The following is an 18,528-nucleotide window of genomic DNA, read 5'->3' on the forward strand; positions in this document are numbered from 1 at the left end:
ACAAATGCACGAAGACGTCCATTTCTATGTAAATTGGGTCGATTTTTTTATATAGATAAGATGAATGCGTTTCTGTTGCCAAGTGTTTTTCACAAGTATAGTAGCAGTATAGCAGAACGGTTAAAGTTTCCTATATACACCAAATGATACATTTTGCCTGAGACTACTATAACTACTGTGTTATAGTAGTTTCAGATTTTGCCAATACAATAACGTAAATGCATGCAAATTTCACAAGGTTTAATCCAAATAGCTTTCTTACTATCCAATAACTTTCAAGTACGAAAAAGACAGGGCAGAAGTATATTTTGTCTTTATGTTTCGTATTTGCACAACTTTTGAAAGTGGATTATGCATTCGTTCTAAAATAAAATTAGACCAGATAAAAGTTAAAAGATTACATAACTCGACAATCGCAATTGTTAAATCCGAAAAAGATAATCAATCAATACATGCATTCAGTAAGTCATTCTTTTTTCTGAAAGAACATGGCTTTGCGATATCTTATTATGAAAATTGATTGTCGAAACATAACAAATTAAAGTACAAGTAAAGGACGTTTAATTAATCAATATAAATCAAAACACAAATTCCTGATTAGTATTTCGAATTATTTTATATAGGCGTTGAGAACCTTTGGTGACCCCACGGTTTAAATGTTTATATTAAGGACGTCGTGAGCAATGGGCGTTATAGACGAACGTTCACCTAATCTGTCCCAGTCAATGAGATATTAAAGTGCGCCAATCAATGTCCATAGCCACACTGTTATGAATTCGATACTAATGCAAAAATATCAGGCACTTTATTTTAATTAAAAACCAGAAGAGTGTATTGAATTTACATTAGATTAAATTGATAAACGGATAGAAATAAAGAAATTTTATACATTAAAGTAGACCAATTATGAATGATAAATATTACATAATATTTATACTGTCCTTAAAATGGCAACAAATGATCCGATTTAATCTTGTTTTTAATATTTATTGCCTATGATTGCTTTCTCTTAAAAGGGATCTGACAAGCGGAACAAACGAAGTGTCTGGAATAGCGAAGTGGAACTGAAATTCAATGTCGGGAATATAAAAGGGTATTAAAAACTAAAATTAACGGCTTGGGATATATAATTTTCCTGCATGTATTCTCAATCAAAAGACGATGACCGAAAGTTCAATGGATTCTGCTTCTTTGTCGAAGTATTGTTACGAATTATTAATAAGATGCAAAGCAATAAAGAGAGTGACAATGGTACGTTATTCGGGAGCAGTGATCGTGATCACAGTTGTCACGCTATAAAATAATGTATTCACTAACACTATAATAGTGGTAAGTTTGAAGATCGGACCTAGTTTATAACAAGAGAAATAAGAGATTTGTTGTATGCATCAACGAGAAAACAACAACTTCTAACAAATCACAAAATATATCATTTTTTTAAAAACGTAAACAGGTCTAAACAATACGTAAATCTCTTAATCGTCTGAATTAATAAAAAATGTATGATTTATCAGAGACTCATTAGCATCGTCATGAACAACAATTTTTTCAAATGACAAAATAAACAAGAGTGCCCAATCTGAAATATCTCGCCTTCCTTACTGACCATTTATTTTATGTTAATAGTTCTTAAATATAAAGATTTACTACAACTATTACATAAACATATCATGAACTAAAAAATGAGGTCACGGTCAGAAAAACCAAACTGGAAATACATGAACACCTTTCAATCATTCCAGACACCAAATATGCTTTAGATATAGTTGACCTATTGCACATAGTATTTAAGAAACAAAGTTAACCAGGAAATTTAAAATTGGCCAACTAACCATGAAATTGAGGTCAAGGTCAGATGAACCGTGCCAGACAGACATGTTCATCTTGAAATCATAACATGCTTTAAATATAGTTAACCTCTTCCATATGGTATCTGAGAAACAAACGTAACTAGGAAAACTTAAGATTGACATTGGAATCATGAAAATGAGGTCATATAATAATTGCCAGACAGACATAGTATCGAATTCATAACAGTGTGGCTATGGACATTGATTGGCGCACTTTAATATCCCATTGACTGGGACAGATTAGGTGAACGTTCGTCTATAACGCCTATTGCTCACGACGTCCTTAATATAAACATTTAAACCGTGGGGTCACCAAAGGTTCTCAACGCCTATATAAAATAATTCGAAATACTAATCAGGAATTTGTGTTTTGATTTATATTGATTAATTAAACGTCCTTTACTTGTGTTTTTGTTACGTTTCGACAATCAATTTTCATAATAAGATATCGCAAAGCCATGTTCTTTCAGAAAAAAGAATGACTTACTGAATGCATGTATTGATTGATTATCTTTTTCGGATTTAACAATTGCGATTGTCGAGTTATGTAATCTTTTAACTTTTATCTGGTCTAATTTTATTTTAGAACGAATGCATAATCCACTTTCAAAAGTTGTGCAAAACGAAACATAAAGACAAAATATACTTCTGCCCTGTCTTTTTCGTACTTGAAAGTTATTGGATAGTAAGAAAGCTATTTGGATTAAACCTTGTGAAATTTGCATGCATTTACGTTATTGTATTGGCAAAATGTATCATTTGGTGTATATAGGAAACTTAAACCGTTCTGCTATACTGCTACTATACTTGTGAAAAACACTTGGCAACAGAAACGCATTCATCTTATCTATATAAAAAAATCGACCCAATTTACATAGAAATGGACGTCTTCGTGCATTTGTGATCGCAAATAAAATATGTTCCGGACCTTATGAGTATTTGGACCATACGTGTATGGTCGGACCATGTTAGTATACCCTTATGGTCATGATATATGCGTATGGTCCAAATACTCATATGGTCCGGAACACATACATGATATTCTGTGCGTTGTCGGTCGTCTATTAATTTTTTTCTTTTGTTGATGGATTTGACGTCTTTCTGTGAGTGATTATTTGTTCATGACTTAAAACTTACTTGCAAATAATTTAAAAACAAGACTTGATTTATAAAAATGTCCAAACAAACCATGATTTTTTTTTAACATACATCACATCCATTGCAAAAGGCTAAAATTCGCCAGGTCTTTAATTTCAACTAAGTGAGTTGACTAAATTAATGTTGCGGACCATTTTCCAATTTCCATGCGGTATCCCTATTTTTTTTTTCTCGCTCATCTATTATGTTTGTTTTTTTTTCCATCCCAAGACCTCTTGGAGCTTTCATTCTATAAAGTGTGTATTTTGGTAATGGTCGAAGGCCATACGGGGACCTATAGCTTGATAACGCCTGTTGGTCCCTGGAAAGAATGTGTCTGATTGTCTATCACACTTCATATTCTTATTTTAACATGCAGTTATATCTATGATAAGAATGAAAATTGAATTGTCATTGAGACAAAAACCCAACCAAAGAGCAAAAAAAAAAAAGAAAAAAAAAGCCCAAGGCAACATGTAGATCTTTCGTATCAAGGGAATTGCTATAAATATATTTATTTCAGGTTAATAGTATTAGGCCATACTCAAGTTATAAAATATATCTTGTCGTCAACTTTTGCAACCATCTTCTATGTTTCTATAATGCACTGTTCATCTTTTTTGGGCTTCGACTTTTCCATTGGACAGACAATTTTGTTTTCGACTGTTTTAAAAAGATGCATTTTTTTACAAAATCATACAAGTAAGTAGTCTCTGGCCTTTGGTAGTGTTGTATGTTAATTAATGTTTGTTTATTTATTTGTTTAGGAAATAAGTATGACGTACATTTTCACTGAACTAGGACACTTTTTATAAAAAATTTTCGATATCGCTCGGGCAAAAATAATCACGAATATAATGCCTACCCATGTTGAAACTACAATAAAGTATAGTTTGCATCAATTATTTCTTGAACCTACCATTTTTTTTGTCTGTGTTGGATTTGTGTGGCATTGAAAAAAACGGGTATAAACTACACAGTGCAGCTTCCAACAAGAATACAAGATTTATTGATTTTCAAAATGCGACCAAAATTAAAAATTTGCTCGCAGCGGAAAAAATTCAACAGTTTGATTTTCATTGAAATAAAATAATTGTTATGATTTACACACCGTTACTTTTTCCAATATAAATATTCGAACTACTTTGTTGTTTCCTTTATAAATTTACATCACATCATCGCGTCTTCGATATTTAGAAGACTATAAAAGCGATGTTCATTATCTTTCTTCTGCTGTAAGTTTAATTTAGTTATTTTGTGTCATAATTGCCATCTCGTATGTTTTAAATTTGAATAAAGAAGATTCAGGTTGTCTTATACGTCAATGATACACACAAAAAAAAAACGATAACAAATAAAATAAGGTGCAACATTCATTCTCCATGAAAAGAATACATCACATGGATGTAACTTTTGTAAGAAAAATACCAATTTCGTGAGAAGTTGTGTGTTGGACTTGAAGAGCCAAGGCAAACTGACAAATATCTGAATGAACGAATCGATTTATGGTATATATAAAAAAGCAAAGCCCACATGGTTAGCATTGAATAAATAGAAGGCCACTCTTAAATGATCACAACGTAGAAGTTTTTGTTCTCTTAATCAATAAGATATTTTCTGAAATAACGCGGGTCCCTATTAACTTAAAAGTTTTTTTGTTTTTTTTTACCATGAATAAACTTTTTTTTTAATTATTATTATTTATTGATATCAGCTCTGGACATTAATATTCTTAAAAGTGAAACTGTTGTAAGTGATGGTATAACAATTATTTAAAATAAATTCCTTAAATGATTTGTGAAAAGAAAGTTTCATTTTATGTATCAAAATTTGTAACAAATGATTATTTAAATCCCCACTTGAAGGCCTCCGATAGACTGAGTGAGCATAAAATCATCGCCCACGACAAACAAGTTAAAGGTAAACTTTTCAGTACAATTACTAATAAACGTTTTAATGTCGACCACACTGTTACGAATTTCGTTCTATGTTGTAGAATTGTGAAAATTGATATAAAAATTGGTTAAGATTTATCAAATTTGTTAATTGTCTATCAAAAAAAAACCCAACTCATTCTGTAAATTTAGATGTGGAAGTCACCGATTACCTATCGAGAATAATAGGTTGTGTCATCTTTGCATGCAAGAGACATATGCGATGAATATCATTATGCTATGTCATGTAATGCTAAATCAAGAAAGAAAGAGGTTGTTTGTCCAAATATATATAAAGATCAACAATTACATGAGCTCTATAGTAATTATTTTGTTCGTGAAATACTTTGTGAATTTATAAATATTATAAAATTATAAAAACTATAAATGTGAAGGTCACTTCTCCTGGTTAGTTTGTACTTTAATGTGTTTATATGTACATGTGGTTTAAGGGACCGGTCAAAATTTATCGTCACATAGGACCGGTGCAAAAAATAAAAACATTTAATAAAAGTTACAACCCTATCGCTTTCTGACTGAAAAAAAAATGATGTCCTATGCCAACTTAGTAATAAAAAAGTTGGTGTCCTATTCTACTTTTCCAATGTATTGTAAATAAAAGTATACTTAATAGAGGCATTTAACATATGTTGTCTTTATAATATGATCAAAAGCAACAGTTTCATGTTTTATTTTGTTGATTCACATACAATTACAGGCATATGGCATTTAGGGAGCTACCATTTGATTTTTATGGGGGGGGGGGGGGGGGGGGGGGGGCTAGGATGAAATTTAAAAAAAATAGGCAGGACAGGAGTTTTGAGTAAAAAAAAAGGCAGGATGAGACACTTGCAAAAAAAAGTAAGTCAGGACCACAATTTAGGTAATAAAAAGTCAGGATAAATTAAAAAAAAAAAAGCAGGACCGAACAGAGTGAAAAATAAAAAGGCAGGACAGAGATTACAGCTAAAAAAAAATGCAGGACAAAATTTTTCATCCTAGCCCCCCCCCCCCCCCCCCCCCCTAAAAATCAAATGGTAGCTCCCTTATCATAAATTATACTATGAATATAGCATTGAAAAAAACAAAGACATTTCATAATGCAATCAAACCACAAATAGGTGTTTGTTAAACTGAAAAATTAATGAAGCTGCATGTATCTTATATAGAATTTTATCAATACCTTTAAATATTAATTATAAAAAAAAGCTTCAGAAGAAACATGAAACTCAATAGCATTTGGTTTAACTCTCTATATATATTTTAACCTGAAGACCCATAGGTTGCCTTGGAATGTGTTTTTTATTTGGAATGGTAATAATTGCTTTAACGTTTTCCCATTTACAGAAAATGTACCTGATGTAACCCCCAAATTTTTGCTACTTTGTTGGATGATGTAATGTACATGATGTATGTTTGTTGCACTTCACCATATAAGTGAAATTAAATTTTACAGCAAAACAACAAAAAACTAAATGACATGGGATTCAGTAAGCTTGATATATATCTAAGATAGCTGCATAGTTTGATGAAAATCCAAGTTGAATTTAAAAAGTTAAAAAAAAAAAAAGTGTACTATCTCTATTTTGTCCCAATTGCAAATCCTAGCTTTTTTTACCTAGATTTATTTAATTCTTGAATTTGACAGCAATACAACAAAAACAAAATGACCTGGGATTTAGTCAGCTTAATGTATATCTAAGATAGCTGCATAGTTTGATGAAAATCCAAGTTGATTTGAAAAAATTATTAAAAAAATTAAAGTGTACTATCTCTATTTTGTCCCAATTGCAAATCCTAGCTTTTTTTTACCAAGATTACTTTAATTCTTAAATTTTGCAGCAATACAACAAAACAATAAATGAAATGGGATTCAGTAAGCTTGATATATATCTAAGATAGCTGCATAGTTTGATGAAAATCCAAGTTGATTTGAAAAAATTATTAAAAAAATTAAAGTGTACTATCTCTATTTTGTCCCAATTGCAAATCCTAGCTTTTTTTTACCAAGATTACTTTAATTCTTAAATTTTGCAGCAATACAACAAAAAAATTAATGAAATGGGATTCAGTAAGCTTGATATATATCTAAGATAGCTGCATAGTTTGATGAAAATCCAAGTTGATTTGAAAAAGTTATAAAAAAAATTAAAGTGTACTATCTCTATTTTGTCCAAATTGCAAATCCTAGCTTTTTTTTAACAAGATTACTTTAATTCTTTAATTTTACAGCAATACAACAAAAAACTAAATGAAATGGGATTCAGTCAGCTTGATATATATCTAAGATAGCTGCATAGTTTTATGAAAATCCAAGTTGATTTGAAAAAGTTATAAAAAAAATTACAGATGCCTATCTGAATTTTTTATAATAATTTTTATTTTTACATATTGTATATTATATTTGTTATTTCAAGTTTTGTTATAAATGAATTAAAAATTATTTCAAAGTAATCGTTTGAAAAAAAACTTGTGTCCTATGGATATTATCTGTGAAAAAAGTGATGTCCCAGCAAAAGCAATTCCGGAAAAAAGTATCTGTCCTACTGCACTTTGCACCGGTCCTATGTGTAGATAAATTTTGACCGGTCCCTAAAGAGGTACTAGCTACGTGACATTTAAAGTGTGTGTTTTTTGTTTTGTTCAATCATTAATAAAAGTGATATAGTGAAATGATAATTCGCTTTTAGCAGCCAGTATTGTTCAAGTTAGTCAAATTAAGCTAAAATACATTGATGATGAACTATTCACTTGCAAGTGAATAATACGACCTCATTGAATCTGTATTCGTGTGAACTTCAAATTAACTCCTTATGCTGCGCTCACGCGTAATCCGAACGTTAATTTCAATACGAATTACAATGTGCAGTTAACTTAAATCTTCATAAAACATGACCAAGTCTAACCTATAATTAAAACATAAATCGGATTAGAGCCCCCAAACAACACTTTGTAAAACTGTGATATTAATTGATCTTTGAAGTTGTCGAATATGAAAAGACCGTTTAATCCGAATAGTTCCTTTAAGTATTTCTGTTATTACATGTTAGTGGGAATAAATGGAATACTTTCAATATAAAGAAAACATTGTGATAAAGTATTTACAAAAAAGATTAACCTTGGGAGATATAATCTATTTCGTGATTTTAAATATAATTGGTTTCTTTTTAAATTTTGTTTGTATTGTTGAACATAAAACTGACCAGGCAAATAGAAACAAACAGTATGTAATAAATGATTCAACAAAAAAAAAATCACATAATTAATTTTACAAAGGACAGTTTTTCATTGCAGCACTTTGTATATCGACGTTTATTAATTTTCATAGATTTTACAAACAAATTAATATAATGTAAGAATGATGCTGCGTCACATCACTAGACCAGGCCATCTATATTACTGTCGATATTTTGTTAAAAAATAATTCTAACACAACTACATTTGTACCACCGGCTACATACTACGTCATGGTCGTAGTGTTTATAGATTCCTCATGCCTTAACAGCTTTGTCAGGTTTAAGATGTTTGGGTGACGGCTACAAAAAAATGTACCTTTTTTCTTGTGGTAACCTTTTAGTTCAGAAAGATTGTTCTGGATTGTTGATTTAGCTGCTGTTGTTGGCATAAGGGTTTTATAAGCGTAATGCATGTGTATATCATTTTTTTTATACTTTAAGCGAGTAGTATGCTGTAAACAAGTTGGAACATGTATCTCCATCAACAAAGACAGAATTATATATAATTTATAAGGTTTAGATAGGTCATCGCTATAAATGGTTTAGGCAGCTACACATACAGTGAAATGCAGTGAAGTTTAGCATTTGATAGTTCATTGATAACATTCTGGCGTATCATAAACAAACAACTTGTAACGTCTCATTTCATTGGCCGAAAGATTCAAATACAACAACAATGTAGTCAGTGTGCACGTGAATTGACACAGGTGACCGACAATGTTCTTTATGCATACAGCAACTCAATTATCGTGTACCGCATAATGAGAAATATAAGGATAAAATAAAATGCATGTGCCGCTTTTATACGGATGAATATATGAACCACTTTTGATTTCTTTCATACTGACGATAGGTTATAATCATAATGTCGTAGTCACTTATAATAAGTATCTCATAATACTGATCCATTACAATAATTAATGATGGGTTGCACTGACATTCCTCTTGTATTATGTTCATGCTATAAAACATACACACAGTAGCTAAGCGTATCATAAACGGAGGAAATTGTCCCCTAAAATAGAAACAAAATAACTTTAGTCGTATCATTTGTGCACCTGAATGAATTCAGTGAAGACATGTTGTTGTAATAAATTGAAATGTGACATCGGCGAAGATTATTCAGTTCTTTTGCATGTGTTGAACAAAATAATAAATTAATACTTGTGAAAAATGTCGTAGTTTATAAGGAACAATTCTCGTTTGAATTGTTTTACATTGTCATTTCGGGGCCTTTTATGGCTGACTTTGCGGTATGGGCTTTGCTCATAATTGAAAGCCGTACGGTAATCTATAGTTGTTAATTTCTGTGTTATTTTGGTCTCTTGTGGAGAGTTGTCTCATTGGCAATCATACCACATCTTCTTTTATATATGTATTTATAGTATACATGGTATTATCCCGCAGTTAAGATTGGTCACTTTTTAAGAACACATCCGTTAAAAAACGGACGCCCACCGGACAGAAGGGATCAGAAGGACAATTATACCACATCTTCTTTTTTAAATATAAATGTAAAATATGTTTTCGATTTTAAATGGATGAACATTTATTTTTTAATTTTATACTGTAAGAATAGAGCTATATAACATTGTTGGACTATTCGCTAAAGTACATGTAGTATGTTTTCATATTTAAAATGAAATACAAAACGAAACATATGTGATAAAATGATAAACAAAATATCAAGAAATTAAGGATGACTAAATGCATGTACAAGAAGAAACTCACCTTTTTATCAAAACATTTTATGAATAAACACTTTTTTTAAAAACTGATTTGTTTCTATTCACATGTACATATTTACAATATACAATTCACGTTCGTTTTTCAACCGAGAATAGCAAAACCTCATGATGTATATCGTTGGAGTTTATAAACTACATTTATTTTCCCTGTTCCATGGTTTGCCATCTGCGATTTTTTTTAACAAAGCATGGCTGGTTACATGTTATGAATTTCCTTACAATTTCGGGATTTTTTCTCTCAAGTAAACGGAATCAGAAAAAAAAATCACTATCCTATGTCGAATACCTAAAACTTGTCAAAGAATATGAAAAGTGTTTGTAGAAAAGTACGGTTTCATTTTCAAGTACAATGCTAATTCATCGAGTCCATTGAGTAAAAGAAAAGACAGGATGAGCATTTGGAGGGGGGGAGGGGGAGTCAATGAAATATGTGGATTGATTTTTTGTTGGTTTTTTTTCATTGAACTTTTGATGTCGTTCCTTGATCCAGAGGACAAATTTGAATTAATATTTCGATGTGAAAACTGTTAAGATTTTAAAGTTTAAAATTTTACTATCAATTGCAGAAAATTATTAAACCAATGAATTTCACATGCATATTTATAAAAGGTAGAATTGTGATTGCATAATCAAGAACACAATCATGTACGTAAATACGACGATGGATGCTTTAAACAACCTTGACCAGCTACGTGAATATTGATCAGTCCATTCAACGTTATAGTACGCGTGTTCTATTTTCGCAGCCGTGAGATCGAAGGTTTGAATTGACCAATGAAAACGATCGTTCCTTATAGAGTTAATCTAATAAAGTTTGTTTGACTGATTATGTCGCACGACCTTTCGCTAAGCTTGGCCGCAGATAGGTGTAAGTAAGGTTCATTCGAGTACTCAGATATAGGAAGATGTGGTATGCGTGCCAATGAGACAACCCTCAATCCAAGTCACAATCCACAAAAGTTAACCATTATAGGTTAATGTACGGTCCTCAACACGGAGCCTAGGCTCACACCGAACAGCAAGCAATAAAGGGCCCCAAAAATTACTAGTGTAAAACCATTCCCAATGCATATATAATCAAAAGGTGTATTATCTGTTGGAATAGAGAGTGCTAGACTTTTTGAAATGTTCCGATAAATTCAAACAAACAAATCTAAAACTGCAGTCCCTTTAATCTGAATTTTAAAAAGAATAAGTAGAGGAGAAAAAAATGAGACGGCGACAGTGAAATAGAAACGGTCAAACCCAAAAACCAGAAAATCCACATCAAAGCTTAAATAAAACTCAGCTAATTATTAAAACAATTGTGCAATATAAAATTTGTTACGTTATATTTTATTACACGTTTATTACATGTATCTGTATACCATTACATAATATTCATTTTCATCCAGTCGTGTGCAAAGTTATTTGTTTTAGTTCTTACCAGCCAAAGTTATCAATTTTCAAAATCATCCTTTCTCGTAGAAAATCAAATGGTTGTTCTTCTTGTGCGTCTGAGATCAGACCGCCTTGATGACAAGACAAGACAATTTATTACAACTTAGGCACACGTATGGTGGGTGCTACAAGAGGATAACAATTATACATTAAAAATTACATACATACTTATACATTTACAAGAAAGTCACACAATAGATTAATAATTGATATCAAACAATAAAACTGAAATATATTTGGTTGATTTGTTTGCAAAATTCTTAATTGCAACGTGGTTAGAAATTATTGTAACATGCTATGAATTATGAAAATATTTTTTTAATATGTCTTAGAAACATGCACACTTTTGTTAGCACTGGCACGTTACAGTGTGATAATAGACCAATAAATTTCAATTAGGAAGGATTTTTTATGTAATATGTAGGTATATACCTTTCTCTTAAAGACATCATTTGTTTATTGGAACATACAAAAAAATAATGATATTCGTCACCAATGGTGTTTGAATCGCAGTGACAGCATATACGATTTTCTCTTGGTGTATTTTTCCACCGACCAACTTCTATAGGGATTTTGATGTTTGAACATCTAAATTTACTGTAGATGTATCGATCTGCCACTTTAAGATTGAGTAGATATGGCTCTAAACAAAACATTGTTTTGTATGAAGCATAAAACACCCCCCTAGATGAGTTTGTCATATCAGCAGATAGGCTCTGTCCGAATTGGTCAACCAATCTCTGTTTTATTTCTTTTTCAATATCCGAGCTTTTGATATCACCCTGTGCATTCTAGACAAAAGAAAATCCTGTATCATCTAAAATTTGTTTCAAGGAAGATAACCATTTAAATGAGTATTGGCCTGAGTTATGTAAGTTATACATTAACTGATACAAGATCCCAGATAATTTGCCTTGACCAAAAGCATAGTAATTTAGTTTTGATATTAATTTTTAATGGAAATCTGCCAGTTTCCCCATAGACCATATAGTTTGGTGTTGTTGATCTAACATTCAGGACTCTTTTTAGGAAACTCAAGTGCACCTTTTCAATCATGTCAACATTTTCATGACCCCAGTTTTCCGACACATAAAGCAAAATTGGAGCGACCATACAATCAAATAGTCGAAACTGCAGATCTGAAGGGATGTTTACATTTCTTAACTTATAGTATAAATGCATACAGTGCTTTTTGTGATTGTTCAACAAGTTTTTTCTTTGATAAATTAAAATTACAATTGTATCTTATTAATAATCCTAGGTAATGGTCGTGCCCCAATGAAGCGTTTTTAAAAGAAGTACAAGACCACAAATTATTTTGTATGTTTTCAAGAAACGGGTATAAACGCTATCTCCTTTATTCTATATACTAAAGAAATCAACGAAAAATGACAATGGGCCAAGAACCTATTTTGAAGTATTCAACGCATTGCAGACTGAAGCATATGATGTATTGATTTCGCTCATTGTTGAAGCCCATACGGTAGCTTACAGTTGTTAACTTCTATATATTTGATCTTTAGTGGATGTTTGTCTCATTGGTTATCTTACTACATCTTCTTATTTTTTAAATTAGTCTCCAAAGAATATTACGTATTACAGTACAGAACAGTCAAGATTCTACTTCGTCATTACGTCAGTTCATTTTCACAATCGTGGAAATGGAAGCCGTTGTAGGGATGACGCGCTGCCAGTTTTGCTATTAAAAAACGATAAATTTATCCACATAGCACCATTACGATCCATATATGTCAGTTATATTTTAAAAGACAAATGTATCTTCTAGCTAATGAGCATCAGTTAATGATCTTGTCTGCATTGATTCAACTTAAAACTATTGTCTAATCGGTTGTCAGGTGGAATTTTCGAAAATTCATAAATATTTAAAAAAAAAATCTAATTAAATATTTCGTGGAAGGGCAGACTAAATATTTTCAGTGGTTGAAGACTATAAACCCTAGTTATCACACACAAAAAAAAAAGTCATTTGTTTTCGAAGATATGCATTTTCATCATCCAAATTAAAAGACTGTCGTCAAGTACTTTTAGTAAAAAAAGTAGCTATTCGAACACACCTTCTCTGTCTTTGTGATTCATTAGACATTTCACTTGACCCGTATATTTCATCTTTTAGTACTATGATTTTTTTATGTTATAAAGTCAATCGGTAGCTTTGATATATAAAAATGATAAAATCTGAAGCAAGATGATGTATCAAATACTCTTGCTTAATTAGTACGTTTTCAAGACAAAATATTCAGCTCAAACATACCCTTACATAAGGTGCACTCGATTTTCTCTTTTCGATACAATTGTTACCCATTTTTTGGAATTTTTTCTCGAGTCACACAGTCGGAAACCCGGTTGAAATAGAACAAAAGAATTGAAGCTCTTTGTTATAGGAGGCGATAAATGCTTACTGTAATGTTTACTATTGTGACAAAATTTTTAAAAGTTAATAGAAACAAATAAAATGACAAAATTCTCAATTACGAAGTGTTTTATTATAAAAACATCATTTGCATAAGTTTTCAATTTATCTAGAACAAAGTTAAGCAGAACAATTAGATACCAAGCCGACGACATGGGTATCTTTCAAGTTGGATGAAGAAAATGCATAACCTCCGATTTAAATTTTTTTTTTACCACGGACGGAAAACATATCAATCTATTAGTTCAGTAATTTTCGTGTCTGCCCTTCCATCATGTGACTCAAGAAAAAATTCCAAAAAAAGGGTAACAATTGTATCGAAAAGAGAAAATCGAGTGCACCTTTTTATGTTAGGGCGTGTTAGAGTTGAATATTTTGTCTTGATATCGTAGAAAGCAAGAATATTTCATACATTGTCTCGCTTCATATTCTATCATTTCTATATATCAAAGCCACAGGTTGACTTTATAACATGAAAAAATCACAGTGCTAAAAGATGAAATATATGGGTCAAGTGAAATACCTATCTAATGAATCACAAAAAACAGAGTAGGTGTGTTCGAATAGCTATTTTTTTTTACTAAAAGTACTTGACGACAGTCTTTCAAGTTGGATGATGAAAATGCATATCTTCGAAAAATTACAATTTTGTGTGTGTGATAACTAGGATTTATAGTCTTCAACCACTAAAAATTTTTTTTTAAATGTTTATGAATTTTCGAAAATTCCACCTGACAACCGATCAGACAATAGTTTTAAGTTGAATCCATGCAGACAAGATCATTAACTGCTCATTTGCTAGTTGATACATTTGTCTTTTAAAATACGATCGAAATGGTGCAATGTGGATAAATTGATCGGTTTCCAAGAGCAAAATTGGCAGCGCGTCATCCCTACAATGGCTTCTATTTCTACGATTTTGAAAATGAACTGGCGTAATGGGGAGATAATTTTGACGAAGTAGAATCCTGACTGCACATAATGGAAGGGCATGTGTTTATCGTGACTTTCGATGTAAAAACTGGAGACGTTCCGAAATCCTGTACTTGTGTCAACTCGGCCAATATAAAATAACTCGGCCAATACAGAAAAAATCTGTATTGCAGACACGAAAATCACTGAATTTTAAATTGATATGTTCTCCATCCGTGGTAATTTTTAAAAAAAATCGGAGGATATACCCATGTCGTCGACTTGATATCTATTGTTCTGCTTAACTATGTAATAGATAAATTGAAACTTATGCAAATGGTGTTTTTAGAATAATTGAGTAATTGAGAAGAAAATTGTCATTTTATTTGTTTTTATTAACTTTAAAATTGTTTTACTATCGTAAATATTACAGTAAGCATTTATCAACTTCTCTAACAAAGAGCTTCGATTCTTTTGTTCTATTTCAACCGGGTTTCCGCCTGAGAATGTACTTAAGGTTTATGTACCCTTCTGTAGCCATTTTTGTACGAATTTTTCAAACCTCAATTGTATCAAAACTAAAGATATAATAAATAATAGCGATAGGCCATTTAGTACATGTTCCAAGGGGAAACTTGATGCAAAGCATTATTTTTTTACTGTTTCATTGCATTTGATAGAAAAAGAGGACTTTGTGGCAAATAAATCAAGATTTTTATAGAAAATCCACAGCCTTTAATACAGAGATTTTTGTTATAAAATTTGAAACATAAACTACTCACTTGATTTTCTATGATGTGCTAGTGTTTATTTTTTACAAAAAGTTCTGAGTAACCTGTAAATTCCAAAACACCTCGTGCTGAGTCACTAAAGTCGAGCGCACCCTAAAAGGTGTACTTGATTTTGGCCATATTTATACTTGTCTTAACCAATAACTACATTTATAAACTTGTTTTAAGGAAATCAATGCTAGCACTGCATGCAATAATCCTATATCTTTCAGTCATCAAATTGCCAAATATGAGAGTACAAGGATAAAGGCTGTGGATTTTCTATAAAAATCTTGATTTATTTGCCACAAAGTCCTCTTTTTCTATTAAATGCAATGGAACAGTAAAAAATAATGCTTTGCATCAAGTTTCCCCTTGGAATATGTACAAAATGGCCTATCTCTATTATTCATAATATCTGTAGTTTTGATACAATTGAAGTTTGAAAAGTTCGTACAAAAATGGCTACAGAAGGGTACATAAACCTTAAATATTTAATAGGGAGATTATTACACATAATTCTTCTTCATAATAAATTAAACATTCATGGACCAAATGTGAATGCAGACGAAAACAGGAATTATTACTAATCATGCATAAATTTTCGAAAATCCTTATCAAATGGCGGAATTATTTCATAGCGATATAACTAGCAGTGTACCTAGAAATGGATTTTCAACAGACAAAAGACACATAACAAGATCAATCAGGCAAGGATGTCTCCTTTCTATATCTGTTTAGGCTTTAACTGTGGAGTTTTTTGCTTCAAGAATAAGAAACTAGACATTTTTTGGAATTAACATTAAATTATTTCAACATGTAGGCGAGTAATCAAAATAGAAATGTGTTACTTTAAAACATGTATAATGGATAAATTATAATTTTCCAAACGGTATGCGGGTAAAAATTAATGAAAATAAAACTGAAAATATCAAAAATAACACTATAATTAAACTATGGTAAGTTGCAAAAATTGCCTTCAAACCTCCATCTTCACAAACAAGCTAACATGTCTTAAAATTTCTGTATGAATAAGAGAGCCAGAATTTATTAATAGTAAGGCATATGCACGCATATATGACCATGTGATTGTACAACTATAATTAAAGGTAACTGCACTTTGTTCAGATGTTTATACAATATGGGATATCCATTCATGACACAAAATCCGTACACGCACAGCAAAAACACACAAAAAACAAAGGAACAGCGCTTTAATTACTGTTCCTAATCTCAAAGTCGCAATGAGGCCTCCAGAGCAACAACAAAAAAACCTTTCACTACACTGCAAGTTTAAAACTCGCCCTTTCACCGACTGGAGCGGAAATTTTGTGCAAAAATAATTTGATGCACTTTTAAGATAAAACGCCACCAAAAGTGTTTAATTTTCTATGAAATAACAACAAGAGATATACAACCCTAACTAGCAGAGAATCACTATTATCGCTATTTTGTGCACGTTTCCTTAGATCTTTTTTGTGATAATTTTTCATATCATGCTACTCGCTTGAGATGGAAAATTATCGCTAGAAACTAAGGAGGCACGTGGCATTGCTAATGAAATTGACATAAAATTGACATGAAATTGACACGTCGTCATAGGTAAAATAGCGATAAACAGATTATCATTGGTCATCTCAACTCGATAGCTTTTCTCGCTTTCGCCGTCCCGGCTCAAGCGAGAAAATCAATCTCGTTGAGATGATCAACGATAATCTATAATTCCCGTTGAATATTTTATGACACAAAAGACTTGCAAAACAATTGGACACTTAACAACATGCGAACAATAACTTTCATAGAGAAGTTTTGTGCACAGTAATTCATATATGAACACAAACTGCTGCTAAATAATACAAAACAAATATATGATTTTTTTTTTATCTAAGATAACTTTTGAAAAAAAACCCAAGAAGATAAAAGAAGCTAAATCACTTAATTTCAAAAATAGGTATACTGATGATGTTTTTTTCTTTAATAATTTAGACATTTCCGGTTAGGTCCCATTTCTATTATGCTCCTGCACTAGAGATTAAAGAAACCACCACAGGTACAGCTTCCTCTGCCTCAGTTATAGACATATATCTCGATTTTATCTACAGCGGTCATTTCAGTACCAGAATCTTTGTCAAATGAGACGATTTAAATTTTGAAATCATAAATTTTCCTCACATTAGCAGCAATATATCACTAAAGTATAGAGTATACATTTCTCTTCTCGTACGATATTCATGAGCTTCAATTTGTTAAACGTCACCGGTGTCTAAGCAATGAATTAATGAGTGGTGGTTTTGTTCACTGGAATTTACCTCGTAGACAAAATGTCAGTGTCTACTTCAAAAATAATACATGAAAAGCTTGGTTTAAAAATTGTATGTGCTGTACGAAGTTGTGTATCTATTATTTAGTTTTTTTTTCTTGATTTTGACCTAAGTTGTGCTATTCTGTTCTTTTTGGTAGAAGACTAGACTTAACTATCTCTGTATTTAATTGCATCCAGCTATTGGGCTTTCTGTTTGTGGGCGTTCCTGCTGCAGGAGTGTACAGCGGTACGATTCAGACGTAAGCGGATTTTTTTTATATTTTGTTTACCCTTGAATTCATATTGTACTTAATAAAATTGAGAATGGAAATGGGGAATGTGCCACAGAGACAACAACCCGACCATAGAAAAAAAAACAACAGCAGAAGGTCACCAACAGGTCTTCAATGTAGCGAGTATTTCCCGCACCCGGAGGCGTCTTCTTTATACTATAATAGACCACGTTTGTTGTATTTGGCAAAACCTTCAGACTTTTTCAACTTTGTACTGTGTTTGGACTTTTTTTTTAACTTTCCTGATTCGAGCGTCACTAATGAGTCTTTTATGGACGAAACGCGTGTTTGTGGTACACATTTTTATTATTATATTTATAAATCTTCTGTTTACAAACTTTTGAGTGTTCGAAATACTCAGGTTTTTCTAACTCTGTATATATATAGCTTGTAATTGATAACGTGACTTGTATTTGGCAAACACTTTAGGGTCCTCTGTGCTCTGCAACTTCGAGCTTAACTTGGCCTTTTTTCA

General features: G+C 31.5%; 1 protein-coding gene across 1 annotated transcript in view; it reads left to right on the plus strand.

The window, feature by feature from the left end:
• The window catches only part of LOC143049053 (uncharacterized), a 124,805-nt gene that overhangs the window by 18,258 nt on the left and 88,019 nt on the right, over nt 1–18,528 (plus strand). The gene's annotated exons all lie outside the window — the stretch shown is intronic.

The sequence above is a fragment of the Mytilus galloprovincialis genome, chromosome 1, assembly GCF_965363235.1.
Source record: "Mytilus galloprovincialis chromosome 1, xbMytGall1.hap1.1, whole genome shotgun sequence".
Lineage (NCBI taxonomy): Eukaryota > Metazoa > Mollusca > Bivalvia > Mytilida > Mytilidae > Mytilus > Mytilus galloprovincialis.